At 46.4% G+C, this 22,310-nt stretch overlaps 1 protein-coding gene across 4 annotated transcripts in view; it reads left to right on the top strand.

The window, feature by feature from the left end:
• The first annotated feature begins 8,094 nt into the window (after positions 1–8,094).
• MRAS (muscle RAS oncogene homolog) overlaps positions 8,095–22,310 on the top strand; it is a 40,362-nt gene continuing 26,146 nt past the window's right edge. For 2 of the 4 annotated variants that reach the window (XM_051624233.1, XM_051624234.1), the window contains exon 1: positions 8,520–8,834. The gene's annotated coding sequence lies outside the window, so the exon portion shown is untranslated. Of the gene's footprint in view, positions 8,151–8,364; positions 8,408–8,519; positions 8,835–22,310 lie in introns of those variants that run through there. The other 2 variants (XM_051624237.1, XM_051624235.1) reach the window with 2 other exon arrangements.

Genomic DNA, 22,310 nt, shown 5'->3' with positions numbered 1-22,310 from the left:
AATCAAACATGAGAGCTAAGTGCTCACTTTTCTGAAGCTGTTATTGGCAACCAATGCAAAATGTCCCTTTTTCATGACAAGTAAATGACCTACTAAGTACAAGCTATAAAAATTCAGGTCATGTTTTCTGTTTCATTAATATGCTGCCTGACAAAGCCTTTGCCTGCTGGGGCTCTCTGCTGGGGAATGGGAGTTAGAAAACCCTTAAGGATTTCTCACTGTCATTAAGAGATAGAAAGGCAAACAGGCTTCTTAAGGAAGGAAGGCTCCCAAAAGACAGGCTGCCTTTGTGTCCTGATCTCATGAGCAACCACAGGAGGAGGGAAGTAATGCCATTTATACACACAGTCCCAGTAGTGTGGGGTTTGAATGCTTTTATGTTTCACTAATAGCTGGCCCTGAATGTCTCAGAAGTCAATAGAAAGGTTTTCCTTGATTGAAAGAAGCAATGGACCAAAAATGTTACTCAGCCACAAAAATTTTTGTAAAGTTGGTAAGCAGGGGGAGAAGAGCAATACGAATTGGAAACAGAATCCAAGGGACAGTCTCTTGGAAATGCTTTTCTACAAAAATATTGGCTACTGTTGTTTTTGATTAAGTCGTATTAAGAATTTCCTGGAGACAATTGTTCTTTCCACATAAAACTGTCTTTCAGAAATCAGAGAAGTGTCTCCCTGCAGGAGACATCCAAGGTGGGTTCAAAAGGTGCATCACAGGGCTTTCCCATAAAGGAGGTAGGCAGGATGGACCTTCATTCATGTACTTGATTTAGGCAGGATTAATCTAAAGCTGGATTCTGCCACCATGTAATTCTGGCAGATGTTTGGATCCCAGGCCTTTTCCCTGTGTCGGGAATTTGAGCTTGAAGAAGTTTGAAGAGCATTAGCTTTTGCTCTTGGCAATGCTGAGCAAGATGCATCCTGCCTTCTTCACTGTGTTCTCTGGATTTGCAAGGTGTGGTAGCTGATGTGCTGTCAGTGAGGTTGTGCTGCCCTGCATAGGGCTGAGGTTTGCCTTTCCAACTCCAGGTCAGCTTCCATTCCTCTTGCCTGTCTTGCTTCCTCAGCTATGAGCTGATAAATTGAGTTTCACATGGACAGCATAGAGGCTGAGATGCAGCAGAGAAATCCAAGATGTAACCTGACAGGTCAGTGCTATTCAGAGAGTTAGAAATACTTCCTTGAGCTAAGAGATATATCCAGGTCTGGCATCCAGGTATTTTGCTGAACCATTTCTTGCCAGAGAGGGGTTTTAGGAACCAGGCTGCTTCATGCCCTTTTCTTTGTGGTTCACTACCTTGTTCTCTACAGTGCTCTTGCCCAGAATGCCAATGTTTTAGAGCAGCACCATCAGCTTTGTTCCAGGGATACTCAGCCTGCAATGAATACATTGATTCATAGCTTATTTTTAAAGCCAGAAGGAACTGCTATGCTCATTTGCTCTGACCTCGAGCATGCAGTGGGCACAGGAGTATTTATAGCTCTGTTTACAGCAGTCTGCTCTTCTACAAGCCAATAAGGCCAAACAAAGAGCAGGGTCCCTGCCCCAGTGTAGGTTTGACAGCCACTACAAGCTCAACTGCTTTTATTAAGGTATTACCCTTAGTAAATGGCAGGGCAGACTAGCCCTGTCAGTGCCAGAGCACACAGGCAGAGTCGCTGAGCACAGGACTTGCTGCACACACATCTTTGGCCTGTTTGCAGCAGAAGCAGAAATAAGCTCCAGGTGCAAGAACAGAGATCTGAGAAATCCTGGATCTGTGCTTTGGTGTTTCTTACATCTCCATACTGAGCCTGTCTTGCATCATCTTCTCTTGGGGGATCCCTCTCCTATGTTCTAACCATGTTGAAGCAGTCCAAAAGATGTATAAGGCCATTGGATAAGATGGTTGAAATGAGCCTAAATAACTTGTAGAGAGGTGCTGGAGAAGAGCAGGACAGTGCTACGACCAACTGCAGCTGCTACAGTTCTCCCCATATAGTATTTCTCAATGTGTGTTTCCTGCTTTGTATTTGGAGTTGTAGGCTAAGGATGCAACATGCTCCCGAGTGCCATGATGCTTCATCTTAGATGTGGTGTTTGGCCTAATGTGCTTAAAGTTTAAGCACTCCAAGACAAACTCTTTTGTACATGGAGGACTAAGATCATTAAAACTGAAGTAATGCAAATATACCCCACTTCCCATTTTCTATGGTCTCACACACACACAGCCAGTGTCCAGGCCACTTGTCTTTCTCCAGTGCTTAATTCTGTTGCTTTAGCTCTTGACATGTGTTGTGTCCAACCAGAAACCTGAGCATTACATAGATAGATTAAATAGATTAGCTCGTTTTTCTTCATGTTGGACATTAGATTTCTGCAGGTTAGTCCACTGCAACTGCTTTTGGACTGCCAGCCTGACATAAGAAGCCCTTGTCATTCCCCTTCCAGTAAAATAGCAATTACAATATTTCTTAGAATAAGATTTTCATAGCTAATTTTTTTGTGTGTTCTGATCGACATGTATGTATCCCTTCAGGTTCAAGCTCCCCTGAGAGCCTGCCTATTTCATCAGACTGTACTTGTGAGTGAACGTGTAACTGACTGCAACATTGTACATCTCTCAGGTGAAATCCATAAGTGGGAAAGTAATTACCTTTTTACATGCAGAAATGGTAAAATCAGCTGGAGCTAATGCTTTGATAGTTGAGAAAATCAGTTATTAATAATTCTGCATGGAGGCAACACAGCCACCAAAGACCTTGCAACCGTGAATCTCTCAGTCTTGCTCCTGGGTAAAGTGCATGCAGTCATCTCTAATCTGTTCATCTCTCCTCAAGCAGCTCACCCAGCAGTGTGAACAAATTGCCTGGAAATGTCGTCAACAGGTTTCATCTGGCACTATCTTCCCTTCTGCCTTTTTCATTGATTTCTTCATCTCCTCTGCCTTAAAACTCACATCATACATTAATTTGCAGCTCTCTGGTACTGAAGCAGCTGCACTGAGCCTGCCCTGCTCAACACCAGCAGCTTTCAGCCCCTGAAGTGTCCTTTACTGCTACTCATATTAAGACCTTCTGAATATGTCTCAAGTGGCCTCCCTGCCCCCTACATAAAAGCATGTGCTCTGCCAGCTTTTGTTTCATCAAAAGAGAGCTTAGAGCTGTTCTGCTTTCAGAAATTGGGTAAGATTCAGTCTCCTTCCTACACTGACTCAGTGTGCTGGAGAAATTACTCCTGTCTTATACGAGCAGTGACCGTGGAGCTCTCAGAGCTGTGCCAGCCTCTGCTAGTCACCAGCTCCCTTCCAGAGAGCCCTTTGCCAGCAAGGAGCTGGGGCTCCACCACACTCTGGTCTTATGATTGCTAAATATAGAGTCCATTGATAAATAAGACATATGTATGAAGGGCACAAGAATCAACAGTTGTTGCAGCATCATCTTAGCTAATACAGCCTTTTCCTCTATTCTTTTTCCCATGTCCCTGTGGACTACTAATGCCATCCTTTGCATTTGGAGTAGATATCTCTGTCTACCAAATTCATACTCAGCCCTCATTGCTAAAGTGTCCAGGATCAGGCCTTTAGTGTTCAATTCAGCACAGAAAAATAATTCTGTAAGAGAAAAAAATTGTGTCTGGCTACTCACTGATGCTGTGGTCACTCTCTGCTTGCACTGGTCAGAGTTCTTCCCAGTCCTGATCTGCTGTCTTTGTTTAATAGCCAGATACCCCTCAGATGCTGTATCAGACCCGTTTGCTGTGCTGAAGCCAGCGTGGGCAGCTGAACCAGAAACTTTTGCCTACTTCAGGTTTGTATGGCTGTTCCTAAGGATCTAATCTGGCCAGCAGAAACTTACTTTCCTTGATTTTTATTAGGAGTGATTAAGTCCCACTTTTCCTCCACTTTTGTAAACTGAGTGCATCTGACATGGAAAGAAGTGCAAGATGATGAGGCCTCAAATGTGAAGCTCTAACTCCTAAATTAATGGTGATCTTAATAGGAATAATTCCATTCAAAGGAAGTGTCAAATAAAATTAGTCCATTTCCTAAGGGAATGTTGTTCTTTTCTAAAGCTCTGCTGTTCCTTTTCTTTCTAGAAACCAAATTGGCAGTTTCTTTGTTTCACAGCCAAATTCCTCATCCCGGCCTGGAACATGTACAGAAAAATATTTCCAGAGTCCCTTGTTATAAATAACCTGGAGGGGGGAAGTATTCTATGTATCCTTCCTAAAACAAAGAGTGGCAGACTGCAAAAGGGTACAGAAGAAGGGCTGTTCTCTTGTACTACAAGAGGGGGAAAAAAAATCTTGATCTTGATCCTGATGTTGGCAATGTGTGCTCAGGGCAAGTCACATGAAAGGCAAACTGAGATAAGAGCAAAGACTTCTGAAAGAAAACTACTGATTTTCATCTCTGTATCCCTGCTTACAGGGTCTTTGCTGTAGAACTAAAAGCACTGTACTTCCCTGTCATGTCTCTGTGTTAAAAGGTGCAGCATGACCAGCTGCCCTGAGCTTTCTGCCTACGCCTTCACTGCATGTTTTCTATGTATAAAGCCTCTTGGGGATTTTTTCTTTGTGACCCGTTTATAGAGGGTGCTGGTGGTCAGCCTGTCCCAGCCCTCTTGCAGCTGTTACAGCCACACCATATCCCATCTTTAGCCACACTGGCTCCTAAGCAGTCACATGCGAACTTTTATCAGGTTTATGTAGTTGCATGTGAGTATCACTAGATGTCCTCTACTGCTAAGTAGCTTTACCGCAGCCCGTGCCAAGCACCACACAAATTCAGTGACATGAATCTCCTCTGTTTAAGCTGCCTTTTTTTATAGCTTCATTGTTCCTAGTCCAGAGGTGCACAGCAATATTCCTCCTCCCTAGCCTGAAGGAGTGACTTCCTACCTCTGACAGACTGAACTTGACTTGCTGAAGTGACAGCAAGGCATGTTGGTTTCATGAGAATTTGAAGCCAGCTGGCACATCACAGGGGCACCTCAGCTTTTTCCTTTGCCTTTCATTTGAGACTAAGCCATCAGGCAGAGCTCAGGCTTTGGTCTCCTTGTGTACTTCTCCAAAACCAACACCAAAGGCCAGGAGAGTGGGTCTCCACTCTACCAAGATCTTATCTAGTGCAGAAGGGTGCATGCACCTCTATAGGGCGCAGCTGTGTACAGCTTCCTGCTCCAGCACAAACCAGCTGCCAGCAACGCTAGTATTGCCCTGGGTTAGCTCATGGGAGGGCTTCCTCATGCCCTCAGATCCCATCTCCACCCTCTGCCTTCCCTGTAGTGGCCTCCTATCCCTGGCTACGTGGCACTGGCAGGAACTTCTGCAGACAAAAATCTTACCCGTTGCGCTGCTCCTGCAGAGAAAATACTGCTAGCTTTGTGTATTCAGTCCCTGCTTTGCTGCCATGCTCTGCAGTTCCCTGAGCTTGTAGGCACCCGCTGCAGACCTCCACTTGTGTGCACTGTGCCAGGGGCAGGCAAGGGAAGCATCCCCAGCCAGCCCAAAAGGCAGCTGCCAACAAAACAAGCCTAGAAGCTCGTGCTGCATTAACCCGCTCAGCTTTAATATGGGACAATAAACAGTCACTTTCATCTAGCCCTAATAGTGAAGTATTATGCTAGATAAATAATGTGCCCTCTTATTTGGAAACAGTTTGCCTGGAGTATAGTCTGACCTGAGCAGTTCAGAGACTGAACAGTCACTTTAATCTATTAAGTGAAGCTGAAACAGACTGGAAATGTCGTGTGCTTAAGGCTGCATGGGGTGAAATGTTGGCTGAAGTCTTAAGGCACTGTTTTCTTTCAGCTTTGTATTAAGTTCTGCAGTTTGAAGCATTGCCCATCCTGCACTCGCAGCCCCCAGGGAAAGGCTGGCAAAGGGGGGCTCTTCATGCCAATGTCTCTGCTGTCAAACTGAACACGCAGTTTTGTTTGAGGGCTCCTTGGGATGACTCAGCAGGATACAAAAATGCTCTTAAATAGGAACTGTATTGTGTAAGCGCTCAACCTCAGCAGCAATTCCCCTTTAGCAATGTTGTTAACTAATAAGCACTACAAGAAATTTAATGCTGCTCCAGATACTGGCTGGAATTGAAAGAGGAGGTTTTGGCTTTCCTCCTTACATAATTTTAGTATTTCTTATGGGCAGGAAGGCTACTGAGAACTGAGGAATACTCCAGCGACCCAATGTGCAGGAGCCAAGCCATGTGCTTTTCCTCCCAAATGTTACTGACTTTGGTATAAAATGCATCACAGATTTTCAGGTTTGGGTGTCTGAATATCAGGCTCTGTTTGAAAATACAGCTATGTCCACAGAAGCAGAAATGTGCCAGCTCTGAAGGGTGGTCTGTTTAAGGTGCCTAAGTATAAAACTGGATGCTCAGATTTAAAGATCTACACCCCAAACCTGAGGCCTACCTGTCCCAGGACTGCAATGCTCCTGCATTTAGTGACATTTCCACACCTTCAAGGGTTTATACACAACCTGCTGTGTTTTAAGACTCACTAATGGTTCTGCTTGCTTGAAGCTTTGCCAGTGCTGCCCTTGCTCATGGCAAGATGTGCCGATAGCAAAAAACCAGTTTCCTCGTAGCCATCCACCTCCATTGCTGCACTGCACAAAGCTGCCAACAAAGTCTGTCCTCAGGAAACTGAGGAGACTGTTTCACAGCAGAATGAAATTTTGCAGCCAACAGAGGAGCTGAGTTTTGCACCAAATTCACATCAAACCTGTGACTCTTGTTGACAAACACATCTTACAAACCCAGCTGTTGATTCATGTGAACAAAATGCCTCTGTCGCTCCACTCAGCCAGAAAAGCCTGCAGGGGTTCTCTTGGATGGGTCTCCTGTGACTTGAGACAGGGTGAGATTACTGCAGAATTTGCAGGGCAAGCCAGCTCAGGTGTCATGGCTAGGCCACTTGCTGTGGGTCTGCTCCCTCTCACCTCTGTGCTGCTGGACCCATGCAGATTTTGAGGTGGATACTCATGTATCTTGTGAAATGGCAGTGTGTTCCTTTCTACCTCTCACTTATATGGGAAAGACAGCATGGAGGCTCTCTCTTGTTTTGTGCAGGCCACAGCGCAGTGCCAGACTGCCTTGGGTAGACATTTTCAGGGAGCACTGAGGTGTACGTAATGCTAATTTGGCACAGGAGAGGAGCTGGGGCTGTTCACTTCTCTGTAAGAACCAATTAGTCATATACATCAGCTTTGCAAGCCAGCATGCACCCTGACCCAGCAAGGTACACTATCAAGTGCCTAAATGCAGCCCCCTGAGATGCTCTGGGCACCTGGCAAGTGCCTGAGAGAACCCTACAGGACTGTGTCCAAGATGCTTCCATTCTTCCATGGTTGGACACAGGGTACAACCAGATGGATCAGTCCTGACATGGATATTCTCACATAGCTATTGCCTGCATGCTCTGTGAGGGCAGCGTGTGTAAAAGCGTGAGTGCAGGAGCAGAAGTTCTGCCCCTTTCAGTTGCAAGGGGAAGGTTTTAGGTGGCAAAGGAGCGTGCAGGTGAGATGTGAAGCTCTTGCTTTGCTTCTGCCTCCCAGTGCCAAAGGCAAAGGAGAGGAAGGAAAAGTAACCACGGCTCGTGTGTTCCCTCAAGTCCCATCTAGGATAAGCCCTGCTGTACTAGACACAAATTTCTTATTGCCATAAAAACTGTTAAGGCTTCCTCGTGTTCACTGTGTGCGTCTGTGTGTGCGCACAGCCGGGAGCTCTGACCGGCACGTTCTGTGCCGCCTTCACGGGGCATAAACTGCGCCCGCAGGATGCCGTGCCCTGCGGCTGCTGCCCCGTCCGTCAAGCAGCGCTCGCCCGCACAGAAGCGGTTCCTTTCCTCCTCCTCCCCGCTCGCTGAACAGCCCCGGGCGGCCCGGAGGGAGGGTCGGTCCTCCCTTTTCAGCCATAATCCCGCGGGGGGCCCGGGGTGCCGGGAGGGTAGAGGCGAAGCACCGGCCGCCTTCCCTCCCACGCTCCCTCCCGCCCGGGCGGCTTTAAGGTACCGCCGCCCGCTCCCGCCGCCTTGCTCCACCTTAACGCGGCGGCGGCCGGGCCCATCGCCGCGCTGGGGGTCGGCGAACCCCGTGCCCCCCGGGACCGGCACCGCCTCCCCGCACCCGCGAGGGAGCCCCGCTGAAAGGACTCAAAAGTGAGAAATCCGTCCCCGGGCCGGAGGGGATGGCGCGGCCGCCGCCGAGCAAGCCCTGCCAGCGGCGCCCGGGCCGGCGCTGGGCGGCGGGGCCGCGCTATTTATAGCGGCCGGCGCGGCGATGGCCGGGCTGGCCGGGTGCGGGCTCCCCCGCGGGGCGGGAAGGGGCGGGCAGGGGCGGGCAGGGCCGGCGGCGCTCCCGGCGGCGCTCCCGGCGCCTCGGGGCGGGCGCGGAGGGCGCGGCCCCGGCAGCCCGGGTGAGCGGGGCTGGGGGAGAGGGCTGCGGGTTGGGTGGTGCTTCTAGCGGCGGGGGAGTGGGGGGGGGGGGCAGAACTCCAAACCAATAAATCGCTGTTTGTTTTGTTTCTCTCCCCGCGAGGTGGGAGGGGTGCGGGTTTTGCGCTGCGAGTGGCTACGAGGCTCCTTCGCTTGTGGGGAGCCTCACGGGAGGGGTGGGAGCGCCCCGACACGCGGCGGTAACGGCGGCGGGGTTTCCTCTTTTTTCCTCTTCTCCTAGTAATTCCTGCTGAAATGCGGTGCCCCGCTCTGGCATGAGCCCCCCCTTCCAGCAGGAGTGCTCCCCGGGCACCGCCGCTGTCCCTGGCCGGAGACCCGTGTCGGGAAGAAGGGGCTGTCGCCGTGGAGCCGCCGCTCTCTGCACCAGCGGGCGCCGGGCTCGGGACGGTACGGGCGCCTTGTGCCACGGGTGGGATTTAGGTCTCCCGGGGGGTTTCCCTCCCTCCCTCCCTCCTTCCTTCCTTCCTTCCTTCCCCGCTGAACGCTCGGAAATTGCCTGTGTAGAGCAGTGGTTGGAGCGCGGTGGGTCTCATGTCTTATGGGGGTGGGGGGGAAAGGGAGTCACTCCGAATTACATTGTGAGATGGAAGAGCTTTTTAAATTGGGGGGTTGCTGGTTTTTTGTTGTGTTTGGCGTTTTTACCCCCAGCAGATTCAGAGCCACGCTGATCTTTTACTTTCCTAGCCCTTGCATGCTCTGATCTGCGTATGTCAAGATTTCTCATCTTGCATTAAAGCTGCTTTTGGACCACTAAGTACTTTGTGAAAGCTTTCACATTCATGTGTTTGAGTTAGTTGCTAGACTTTCGGGAGGAAGTTGTAGGTGCTACCTTTAATTGCCAAGAAATAAGGAGAGAAGGAGATACTTTTTTTCTTGGTTTTACTTTTTCTCTGCTTTAAGAAAACAAACTGAAATGCAGCTGAAGGACAAGGACTTTTCAGCTCTTGTGCTCAGGATTGCTGGAGATTAGGAAAAAAAACTTGCAACTTGTTTGTTGTTTTGGTTTGTTGTTTGTTTTCTTTTTAAAAAGATTCAAGAGCTCTAGAAATAGAATTTAGAAAACCCTGCTTCCCTGACAGAGAAATGAAGATAAAGCCATGCTGGCAGCAAGCTGAGCAAGAGTTAGACCCTGAGTGGACCAGTCTCGGCATCCTGCATTTGTTTAGCTGCTGTAGTAACCTTTTCTGTCATGCTGGTCACTTTATCCAACAACTTGAGACTTTACCCTGTGGCAGTTCAGAGTACAGGCTGGGGTTTTATTAGAAGTGCAAAGTGCGCAGGGAAGTCCTGACCCCCGTGCAAGGCTCTCACCTGATGTTACAAAGGTGTGAAAAATCTAAGTTGGGATTTTGGTGGCATGCTGAAAGGAGTGCTCTTGACTGAAACAGTTTATGTCTTGTCTGGGAACTGCTGGCCATACAAGAGCTGGTGCTAAGAACAAGGGCACCGACTTTGTAGTCACACCTGGGTATAGGTGTGCTCTCTGAATTTTCCTTAGGAGATGATTTGGTCAGCTCAGGCCATTTCTGCACAAGATAAATGAATTTCAAGGGCCTAAGACTGCATGGGTCAGCTGTCATTTTTCTTTATGAAAGGAGCTGCTCTGAATCTGTTAGGGGCATTGCAAAAATGGGGTCCACTAGCTTAAGAAAAACTAGAAGATAAAGAACAAGGATGTGGCAAGGAAATTATGAAGGAACAGCTTTTATAAGAAGCACCTCTCAGTAGCACAGGTTTGAACTACCTAGAGATAGGCTTTCTTTCTGTGTATTTGAGTCTGAAAATACAAAACTGACAGCATCTCTTTAAAAATAATAGTACATATAGAAAAATAAATATTCTTCATAATATAGTTCTGCATTAGTTTCTTTGACTTCCTCCAATTTTGCTCATCCATTCCAGGAGTTATCCCATACCATAGGGTGTGTAGCCTGGATTGCAGAGGGCCAAACACCCCACCAGCATGACTCTTGAACCAGAACAGCTGCACCAGGGTCAGAGCTGGCCCAGCATCTGTTTTCAGAAATACTGTGAAAGGCAGTTTCTATTTACTGAAGTTTTTGGTGGGTGTTTTCACAAGCTCAAAAATTTTATGCAGAGGAACTAAGAATTACAGAAACAAAGCTTGCTTCTTCACGGGGGGACTTTTGGTATGTGTTGTGTTGGGTGTTTGTTTTGTTGTGTTTTTTTCTTTTCTTAAATGGGGATCAAGGCTGACAAAAGTGAGAAATAAAACTATATCATCTGGTGGTTAGAGAGGACTTCTTTCCTTCTCCCCACACATTGTTTGGCCCTGGGGGAGGCCTGGCGTTGGGGGACTGGAAGGAGGAGGATGTGTCCTGTACATGAGCTGGTGTTGTCATTGGGAAAGTATTACATGAGAGCAATCTAAGGACACGTGAATATAGGAGAAATGAATGTGATTAATCATTATAATTGACATTGTGCTGTGGTTCTTTAGAACTCTTCTTTAACTGTGGACAGAAACCTGGTCCTGTACCCGAGACCTGTGGGTACACCTCTCGCCTCATGCTGCTGGTGGTGTTTTGTTGTTGAGAGCATCAGGGCAGACATTCTACTCCTTTCTGCTCTTAACTCTGGAGGGCTCTTTGATGAAAGCTGTTTGGCTTTGTTAATTTCAGTCCTTTCCTTGTATCCTCCCTCTTTGGGTGAGAAATACTTTTGTGGCTGGGTTCAGTCCAAGAGCCTCTGCCTACCTTCTGCAGTTGCCAAGCTGGACATCCCTGCTGACCTGCTGAGTACAGGTAAATCGATTCATAGGGCTGACTAATTCATCCTAATGAAAGCTTTAGTCTCCAGCCTCCAACTGGATGAGTCTTGATTTGGTTTTGCCCAGTTAATTCACTTTGTACTGCTCCAGCCGTGCTGTCGCTCCTGGTGGCTCCTTGCCCAGCATCATTCAGCCTTTGCAGCCTGTGCGGGGGCTCTGGTAAAATGTGGTGCCCCAACACGTGGGAGCTGCCTTTGCCTCAGTGTTGGAACTTCTTCATCCCTTTACCTCTCTGACCTGCAGAGGTGGAGGCAGAAGGGATTGCACCTCAGCATGGGAATATGCAGCCCTTGATGCAGAGGGAGACTCAAGACTCTGGAGATGGAGAATATTAACATGAATCCATAGAATGAAGAGCAGAATGTTTTTGGATGGTGCTTTGCATAAGATTTTGCAGTCATAAGTAGATCAAAGTTGGGGGGACAGATTCAGTATGGAAAATGTGGAATTCATTTTCAGGCTTCTGAGACAGTACTATAGACAGGGCTGAGGAAGAGAAGTGGTGTTAAAAAATATGGAAACATGCCTTGAAAATGACCTTTCAAAGATCAACAATATTATTCTTGGTGTCTGAGGCACCAAAGCTTAATTAAGTATAAAGCAGAAGGAGTTGGGAGGATTTGGTCCAAGTGGAAACAGAATGAGCGTGGGACTGGCAGATTGGGAGGAACATTAGCCCACTCCTTGCTTCTTTCTCTTGTTGTTGCCTACAGAGGGACCTGACAGAAGATACTTAGTGGGGAGTACAGCCTTCCTTCTACTTAAATGACACTGGCTGTATTTTTCTCCATGGGGAAACAAAGGTCCAGCACTCCAGTGGGTGACATCCTGAGCGTTTGCATCCAACGTAAATCTAGAGCAAGTCCATCAATTTCAGTAACATCTGCAATAAGCCATGACTGGCTCTTGCTGAAGAGAGAGGAGAAATGAACAACTGTAACTTCAGATGCTGAATTTCTTGGTGTATTCATTTTTTGAGATTTATGATTCTTTTATTCTCTGAGAAGATAGTGGAGCAATTGCTGATCCATGTATATATGAGAAAATGTAAGTGGAGGAGTAGTATATGTGGAAATTTGCACAGGGCTGTGGCAAACTGACCACCTGTTCTTGAATGATGAAATAATTATACAATAATACGTCTCCTGCAATAATGGTTGAGGGAAGAGGTCGGGGCAGAGTTGGGGGAGGTTAATGATATTTTTAACTGGCTTGCTGTACTTACAGTACTTATTACTGACTTTCCTGCTAATTTTACAACTTCAGACATTGGTTCTTCAGGATTTGGTGGCTAGTGCTGTACAGATATAGTTTTCATCAGAGAGAGCAGTCCCGTGGCTGGAGCTAGCTGAAGAGGTGGAAAATGTGCCCCAGATACCTTCTCTGTCACAGGCTGCCTGAAGGCAGGTGGGCTAAGCTCAGCAACTCTTATAGATAGATACCCATAACAGTGAATCTGCCTCTCACTGAGCCCACTTTTCTTCTTTCTAAAATGGGGTAGTAGAGGTTTCTCTTTGTGGGGTGTGTTGGAAACATAAATGTAGGAGATACTTCAGAAAGGCATCTAAGTATCTGAGATACTCTGGGATTGGCTTCCTCTTTCCTGCTGCTGCTTTTCTAGTCAGAATTTAACATCATTGCTCAGTGCTTCTAAATCTGAGGTTTTTTATTAACTTTCGTCTAAATCTTGTTTGCCTCACATTTTGTTTGCCATGTATGGGCTTGAGGCTAAAATTTTGAACTACTTTTTTTGTACTTTCTTCTACTACCACTACAGAGCGATTTAGAAAGTGTACTGACACCCCTTCACCTTCTCGCAGATGAAATAATGTCTGCCTTGCCTGCTCTACCTCCTCTTTCTGAAGGTCTGCTTCTGGAAAGATTGTTGTACGAAATATATAACTTATGCAATATGGTAAAAATTGTGTATTCTTTCCTCAGTCCTCTCAGCCCTCCATTGTTTAAGCCTTCTTCGTTGCTTCAAATTTACCATAGTTTCATACAAAGCCTCTCTTGAATGTACAACAGTTCTCATTCCCATATTAGCTTTCTAAACCTACCTGAAGTGGGTGCTTCATTTCATGGAAGGGAAAATCTATGTATTTTCCCAAAGCAGGGGGGAAATACCCTAAAATGATTTGCTAATCTCTGCTCTCTCAGTGTTTGGTTATTGCCAGCTCTTGATTTCATCTGCCTAGTTCTTGGTCTAGAGATGAGTGTCACTGAAGACTTCCTGAGGACTATCTATCAATCTGAATGTAATATCATGATCAAACACAGTGGGCCAGTCCACTGATTTATGTAGTTGGTGTTAGTCCAAGTTGTTTGGTGAAGACCAAATAGCTGCTCCAAGTTTCCATCATCTCCAATGAAAACCAGTACAACTGCGTCAGCTCACAGCCAGGTTACATTAACCCTGCTCCCTGGGCTGTGGTTTAACCTAGCTAAGTGTCTTCTGGGGTCAGGTCTGTTACTCTTCTATGTGAAAATAAGTCTCGCTGTTCTTTTTGACTTACTGGAGTGTAAATAAAGCAAGAAGGTCTTTCACTTACAGGCTCACTCATTGGCATATATTAGTAACGCTCATCAGCTTTTGACTGGGACTTTGATGGTATAATTACTCTAAAAGGGTAACATATTCAGAACTACCTGTGTGACTTTGGGAGTTGGATTCCTAAGAGTCTTAGTCATTATTTTAAACAGGAATCAGCTTTTTAAGCCACACATGCTCCTGGAAGCTTTAGGAAAAGGCTTCTGTTACCATGTCTTTAAAGTGACAGTTTCTAAGGTGAGTGTGACAGCTCTGCCATGCCACTCATTTCAGATAATAAATAAGGAAGTTGAAGAAAGGATTAGAAAAATACTGTGGAAAACAGATTCTTACTGCTAATCTTTCTAAAGAGGTCCAAGATGTAAAAATGTCTATTCTTCAGTCACCTGACAGCAGGATGGATGTGAGCATGAATTTTCAGCTATGCCTTTTGGACAGCTGGGAGGATGACTGATTTCTCGTCCGTCACTGTAGATGGAGCAAAACATACATTTATCCAGACACAATTTGGTGCACTGAATTCAAACAACTTGTGACTGGAACAGTTTGAGTCACCAGGGCAAATGTGGTTATCAGAAGAAGGAGATAAAATAAGAAAACAGTCTTGCATACTTTAGTATTTATGTTTGTGTATGTAAGACTTCAGTTTGTTATCAATCTTAGTTTTCTTTTTGAGCAGTAATGGATTAGTCGTGGTACTTGTGCCATTTTTAAGGCATTCCTGGAACACTTGTAGTGCAATATCTATTTGTTTTTTAACATACCTGTGAGATAGGGACCTACTGTTTATCTCACTTTTACAGCTGGGGAACTGGAATATTCTCGAATACTGAACAGCACACAGGAAATCTGCAGGAGGGTGCTGAAACTGGGTCTCAATTCCCATGAAAACCACTGAGCTCTAGTTCATGCTCTTCCTGTCAGGTTCTTTCTCAGTTCCTCCTGCCTCCCTGAGGAAGCTCAGGGCATTCCCTTGGCTATATAATGTGAGGTTTGGCTTTTCCAAGGGGGAAAGCTCAAGCCTGTGGTGGAGAGAGGAAGGTGATATATCTCTGGTGGAAGACAGAGAAGGAGAGCATCCCCCAGGTAGGGATGCCACCACTGTTTCTTCAGTGACCCTGGCTTCCCTGATGCTGGCACAAGGTGCTTCACATCTAGTAGAACCTCTGGGCAAATCTCTACTTTTTCTGTGTCCAGAGCCAGCTCTTTTTGGTAGAGTTGATGAGAGCACCCAAGTTGATGATAAACCTCTCTGCCCAGCCACTGGCTTCACATCTCTGCCACCATGCTGTGTCCCTATGCTGCCTAGGTTCCCTCAAAGAGGGGGAGATCATCCCAGCCTTGTGAGGGGCACCAGTGTTTTGATTTTTGGGGAGGAAGCTGTGGCAAAGCCCGCAGACGAATTTTTATTTTGGTTACATGGTGAACAGTAGAAGTATGAGTTTTATTTCTCAGAATGTATCCACATTTATAGGGTGCTATATTTAAAAAGCAGAAAAATGAGTCATGAGGAGTTATGCTAATACTCAGTATTTATGTCTACCTCTTGTGAGGCTGAAGGCAGCAGGAGTTGAGTAACACTGGGGTGAAGTGTCTAGAAGATTTACAGATCAAACTGAAGCCTGCTGAAGTCAGCTCTAAGTCACACTGTGCCTTGCTCAGGGCCTGTTTCTGGCACCTTGTGTTGGTTACAGTGAAATAATCTTCTGGGAAAAACCTGGAAGCTCTCAGTGCTGTCAGCTTCCCTGGGCTTGGGTGGGTACTCACTGAGCCCTGTGGGGGCTGCAGCAGAGATCTTACCTCCCCCCTATCCCTCTGCCCCAGCGATCACTGCTCCTTCGCTGGAGAGTCACAGCCAGGGGAGGGATGTCTGTGTGCCTGCAGCACCACAGGGGTGGAGTGGGCAGAGCCTGGGCACATCTCAGCTTCTGCCTGCTCCTCTGCAAGAGTGGTGGGCCCAAAGAGAAGTAAGGTTGAGGGATGTGGCAGTACAAGCGGCTGCACCTCTCCTTCCAGAGCCTGTTAGGGACAGAGGGATGCCAGGCTTCAGATATTTTTTGCTAATGGCTTGTCTTGACATTAATTCAGTTGGCTCGCATGTAAGTATTAAGTGCAAGTGGGTTTTGGTTTGTTGTTTTTTTTTAAAGTTTCTTAATGAAATACTGTTCAATTTGAGAGTGCCAGTGAATTCAGCTTTCCAAATGTCTGCTTGCCAGTGTGGCTCAGCTCCAGTTGCAGGAAGGACTGGGGCTGGGATTTCACTGTTGGGTGAGCTAAAAACAGAGGATGGAGATGGAGTCATTATGACCAAACCCAGACAGCGTGGTGTGCCCAGAAAATGCATGTGTGGTAACAGTAAGGTGCTGTGTAGCTCCTTTATTTTGCTCGCTCATTTGAGAGGAGGAGTTTCCAAAGTGAGCAGAAAATAATTATCTAAGTGAAATTGTCAGGTTTATTTGGCTTCTTAGGTGTTTTTGTTGTTGTGGTTTGGTTTGGTGGTTTTATTTGAGAATTGGTCATCAGTATGAGAAAAGCCTGTTTAAGCTTCCTTCAGTATATTTGTGAGGGGTACACTGGAAAACAGAAAAGATGAATAGTGTAAAGCTGGTTCTGGTTTCTGGAAACAAATGCTTGCTCCTCTTGCAAATGTAAGAGGGGCTGAAAAGCTTTTTAAAAGGAATCTGTTACTTGCATTGCTGGAAGCACAAAGCCTAGGATTGAGTCTGTTATACAATAGCTGGAGCAAAGACCCACCCAACCCAAGTTAAATGGATGTTAATGGACATTGGTGCAGAACCCCATCCATTTTTTTTCTTGAACTGGCATTCCCACTTAAAGGTTTAGTAAAGCATCCACTGTAGCATGTCTCCAGGTCTCCTGTCACTCCATAAAAGCATTTAGAGGATTTTCTTCTATAAGTTTGAGAGCCTATGATACAACCAGTTGGTTGTTGTGACACAGAGACTCCAGAAAGGTATGAAATGACAAAAAGTAACGAGATGCAGATGGAATTTAATCTCTCAGGCCCATCCAGACACTATTATCAGCTCTGTCATCTGTACTTAACATACCCAAATAGCTCTTGAGTGGTCTTTATAGGCAGCTGGCAATTGAGTAGAGATTGTGATCTTCAAAAAGTATGTATTTGATGTCTTGTGTAATACTTGGTATGGAAGTATTTGTGCCACCAGTGTTGAGTACAAGACTTCCCAGGTGGGGAACATCTATCTATAAAGTAGGACTCTTTGGGAAGAAGTTACTTGGCACCCAGCACTCGATTCCAGAAGGAGTCATGAAGGACATTCACAGAGCTGGTTCTGTGGGACAATGAACAAGGAAAGGGGAGAACACCAAAGAAATCCCTTGGTGTCAGGAGTGCTCATTGCTGCAGACTGGAGGTTGGTTTGATGGCTGCTGACATTTGGTGGGGACAGGAGTCCCCAGCTAACCATGGAGGAGGAGACATGCGCTACTGCTCTGGCAAAATCCCAAGCTGTTGCAAATTGATTTTGTGAAGTGACAGTGCACCATGGAGTGTTGCCATCATGGCTCTGAGTAGCGTATGGTCTCGCTGTTAAATGCCTTGCCTGGCCACCAGTCTGCAGCTGACATAACCATCCTTGGAGAGCAAGGCAGGTATTGCCTGAGCCCATCCTCTGCATGCCCTGCTTTGCCACCACTCTACCTTAGTGGTAGCTGGTGAAAGAGTGTAGCTCTGGATTAAAAGTCTGAAGGTTACAATGAGCTTTAGTGATGATGCAGACATGAATGAGTACCTGCAGCTCTTCCCTCAGAAAATAATTGTAGCTCAAGGGCAGAGCTCTGGGAGAGACACTTCTGTTTCCTCAGCGTGCTGTAGATGGTCTTAAATTTAATCTGTAAACAGGCAAAACAGCAAGCACAAGGAACTGAGCAGACCACTTGCTTTTCTTGAAGGTTGGTCTGGTCTGAAAAGCTCTGTTAAAATGCTCTGCTGAGCATTGTTCCCTCTGTACATTCTGCAAAAGGGCTTCATGTGACACAGAAATGTATTTGAGATGCTGCGTCACACCTGTCCTGTGAGCTCTGAGTGTTTTGGTACGTGAGATTTTCCGGTTTAGTATTAAGTCCATCTTCAAAAGTTTAACTTGGACTGAACACCTGGGGAGAGTGAAAAGTGTTTTTCGTGTTTATCAGCAAAGTTAGCAATGGGGATAGATAATCTCTTAATCTTTTTGTAATGTAGCGAGTCAGTTTAATTAAGCATGTGGGATTTGAATTATTAAATAACAGAACAGTTTCAATCTACTTTTCTGTTGGTAACGATCTCCAGCAACCCGTTTTTATTCCCTAGGTTTTTCTATTAGGAGCTTCAGAAACTGTTTGAATCTCAGAAGGGCAACTTAGTGGTTCTGGAAGAGCAGAAAAATACAACTCTTTTTCTAAGGTCTCCAGAGCACAGCAAGTCACTCCCTGTTGTTTACATACCAGCCTCACAAGACTATGGGAATAAATGTTAGGTTGTCGAAGCAAAGCAGAAAAATTGCATTTTCAGGCATATCCTGTGTTGAAGCATCTGTTGGGTTTTGTGCAGTGTAAGAATAAATCCTTTTGCTGCACGCAACACTGGGAGCAGTTCTCTGGTTTGAAGATCAGATTGCATCATCTGGTTTTGGGGGCCAGTAAGATAAAACTCATGTTAGTTGCAGTTCACATGGGCTTGGGAAGGCTCTTGGACAGGTGCATGGGTCTAGCTGAGAACTGGGAACGGAGGAAGAGGAGTTGTCTAAGCCAAAGAGGTGAAGGGTTGCTGGACTCAGGTGGTGGGTGAAGGTCTGCCGCCTTCAAGGCAATGAACAAGGGGCTGGTGAAGGTGAGGAAGAGCCTGCTTGTGTCCGTGATGGGGGCAGAGGGGCAGGCAGCCCTGGGCAGGGTGTCCCTATGGACAATGGCAGGCAAGGCACTTGCTGATGAAGCCACTTGGCCTTGACAAGCTCCAGAAATGCTTCCCAGCCTCAGGCTCTGGCTTTCCAAGCCCTCTGACCCCAGGCCAAGGTGCTCTCCCTCCCATTTGAGATGGTGCACTTCAAAAGCCTTGTCAAGTGGAGGGGTGGGTGGACACAGTGGGTGGAGCTGATGACCCAAAATATCATTTCCCCTTCCTAAAGCTGGGCGTGTACCAAACTTGTGTCTCTGTGTGGTAAAAGAATATGAACCAGAAGTGCTGAGAGATGCAGTGGTTAAATTGAAACATGCTGTGGCAGGATGAAAGTAATCTTGTCCCTTACCAGCCCTTAATGCTTTGAGGCTTTATTTATTATTTTTTTTCAAGTGGCTGCAATCCATGCTGTCTCTATCTGTACTTTTAATAGAGATATTTTTATACAAAGAAACATGTCAAGACATCATCAGGGTAAACCATCCCATGTTGTGTTACAGCTCCCAAGGTCAAGATAAAACATAAGGATATCTACAGTTGTCTTTCAGTTCAAATTACATTTTTGCAGTGCCCTTGAATGTATTGAAGTATATTAAAAAAGTTGCATGTGTGGAGTGAAAGTCCCTTAGGGAAAACCCAGCAGTACAAAGAAAGGCCAAATCAAAATTTCTTGCTCTTTCTGTGAGTCTGGTGTGTAAAATACAATGCAAATGAGAGATTTACCTGAGTTGCCAAGACAAAGGCCAACATCTCTTTGCTTTGTGTTTATAAGTAATGACACTCTACAGGCACGTGAGATCTACCATAAGGTCAGAGCAACACAACACTGCATCCCACTTCTTGAGAAAAGACCTTAGTTTCTTGACTCCACTGTGGCCTTGCAGCAGAATAGCTGCACTTCACAGCCGTGTGGTGGATACAAGAAAATACGGCTTTTCCTGGGCTCTAATGTAGTGACATTTGGGGAATGGAGTGACAACTCTCAGCCAAGATCTGTAGGGGATTAAAACTCAGGAGAAACTGAGCAAGGAAACTGTTCACACAGGAGTGCAGAGTGATTGAACCGAAGTGATGCTCTAGAAGAGCTAATCAAGGATCAGGGATTCTTCTTTGAAAGTTGTTCTTGATTTGACCTTGAGAATCTAGACTCAAACTTCATCCAGTTCCTTTGCTTTGCTCAGTTCATGTGTTATCTTACCTGAGAAACAACCTGTCCCATTGCCAGGTAACACAGAGTCCTGGATGGGTGTGGTACATGCAGCTACGACTGCGTGTAGTATCACTCACATGTAAGGAAAAGTCAGTGTGTCCAGACCTAGTAAATGATGAGTCAGTGTGGTGATATCAGTGTTTAACTAATGTTTTATCCTCTTGTCCCATCAAAGTTCTTTGTCTGACCCTTTGCCAATACAGAGTGCAGTGTTTGCTGTCTGTGTTGCTGCAGGCAGGTAGATCCTCAGTAGGTCAGGTGCAGCCCAGCACGTTTGCTCTTCCCTCTGAGGCAGCATCCCCTCAGGGAATCTGACTAGAGAGTTTCTGGAAATCTGTTAGTGCCAGCCCTGTGATTTGACAGAAAGCATCACCTTTGGTGTGGGACACTGGGAGGCTGAGTTACCTTCAAGGCTGACTTCTGAAATGGGTATAACTGTTTCTCCCATGTGGATGCCAGAACCAGTCTATAGGGCAAAAGCAGATGTTACTATTTTGTGTGTGTGAAAGATGCTGTGTGGTGATGGCAGCAGAGGGTGTGCCTCTCCCCGTTGCCTTTCACTGGGAAGAGACTCCACTGTTGCTTTTCCCTTTTTTTTTCCCAAATGGCAATGATTTTTGAGGGGTTTTATCTTTTTCTGAAATGAGCAAATTATTGATGTGATTGCACAGAGGTAGTTGGAGCTCTGCTGTTGCTTCGTTCCTTGGAGGTGCTTCACAAGAGTGCAAAACCCTTTTGAGGTATGATTTCCCATAGCATGCTAATCCAGTGAAGTGCTGTCAGCTTGCTTGCTGGCACTGTTTAAATCCATAATGCAGCACCACCTGCCAAACCACAGGGCATAATGGAAGTGTTAATGAATGTACATATATAACCTCCCACGCTGCTGTAAGTTGAATGACAAAAGTTGAGGTAGAGGGTTTAGACTGAGCATGGAAGGAAGCAGGCTTAGGGTGTTTTGTTGCAGGTTTGGGCTGAAGCTGGGGGTTAGAGGTGGCCACAGGGGTCTGAAGTTGGGTCAACTGACCTATAGAGTGCTTTCAAAGTTGTGTTGATTTTTGGTTGCTGCTCTCTGATATATGGAACCATCCACTGCGTCACCTGAGAAGAAACTTGGCTGTCCACAGCAAAGCACAGGTACTGAGCAGCACCAGTTGGGACCCCTGTACATCTTTTCTGAAGGGATATCCTCAGAGATGCTTCTCTCTGGTGCTGGCAGGTTGATTGCATGGAAAAGAAGGGACAACTCGAGTCATGGGTGGGTAAACTATGTTTCTTGAGGGTGGTTTGGCCACTTCCTTGCTGGTCTGAGGGTCAAGGTGTGTGTTTGCCACTGGGAGGGCTTGCCCAGGCTGGCAGAGAGGAGGACAGCAGGGAAGGAGGTGACAGATGAGGAGGTTGCCAAAGAGAAGAGCTGAGAAGAGGGGCTGGCCTGGCATGTGGCTAGAATGCTGATCCTGTCCTCAGGCAGTTCATGGTGACAATGTGGCTTCACAGAGCCCTGTGTCACCATGAGAAGGGCAGAGGAGAAGGTTGTGCTGCCCCCCCCCCACCATCCTGCTTCTTTCCCCAGTACCCAGCCCCAAGCTCTGCTCATGCTGCTCCTCCAGACGAGCCCGTTGGTTTTGCCAAGTATGGAGTCGCTTCCGCAGCACGTTGTACGTAAATAAGAGGCTCATGCTCTTGGCAGACACTGTTACAAGCCTGGAAAAAATTACTTGTTTTGGGTCCTGGGCCAGTGATGAGATCTTGGAGTCTTCCAAGTGACAGAGTAATGACATGGACCTGGGAAATGCCTGGAAAATAGTCTGCCATGAGGTTCTGGGATTTAGCGTAATGAAATTCTACCTAAAATCTGCCAAGTGCCTATTAGGGTAAACCAAGGAAAAGGTATTTATGTGAACATGGGAGATGGCTGTTCCTTCATCTTCTGAAGTCCGTGCTGGTGAAGCTCTACTAATGCTCCAGTGTCACAGACTAGCATGCTCTGTGCTCTTCTCTACCTGTAAATGAGTGTTAAATGGGTTGCGGGGGCCAGGAGGACTGTCCTCAATCCCAGGAGCCTGGGAGGATCGACAGTCCTACAAGATTGCCCTGTGCCCTGGGGTGTGAAAGTGTTGCAGAAACACCTGTGCTGGCCCGTAGGTCACAGGTAGTTTCAGGGAATGCTGCAATGCAGAGAAGAAATGGACAATCTGTCTCTTTTTTCCATAGGTTATGGACAACAATAGCCAGAGCATCAACATGGGACTTGATAGGATTCACCTATCCCCTTGTGGAAATATGATTACCAGGGACCTTCACAGCCTTCATCTCTTTACAACTGTTTGAAGAGATGCAATGTGTATTTGCTAGGAGGGACAGCAGTCTTTAAAAAGCCATTTACATCCTGA

Source organism: Apus apus, chromosome 6 (assembly GCF_020740795.1).
Source record: "Apus apus isolate bApuApu2 chromosome 6, bApuApu2.pri.cur, whole genome shotgun sequence".
In the NCBI taxonomy this organism is placed as follows: domain Eukaryota; kingdom Metazoa; phylum Chordata; class Aves; order Apodiformes; family Apodidae; genus Apus; species Apus apus.
This window is presented reverse-complemented; position numbering and strand designations above follow the sequence as displayed.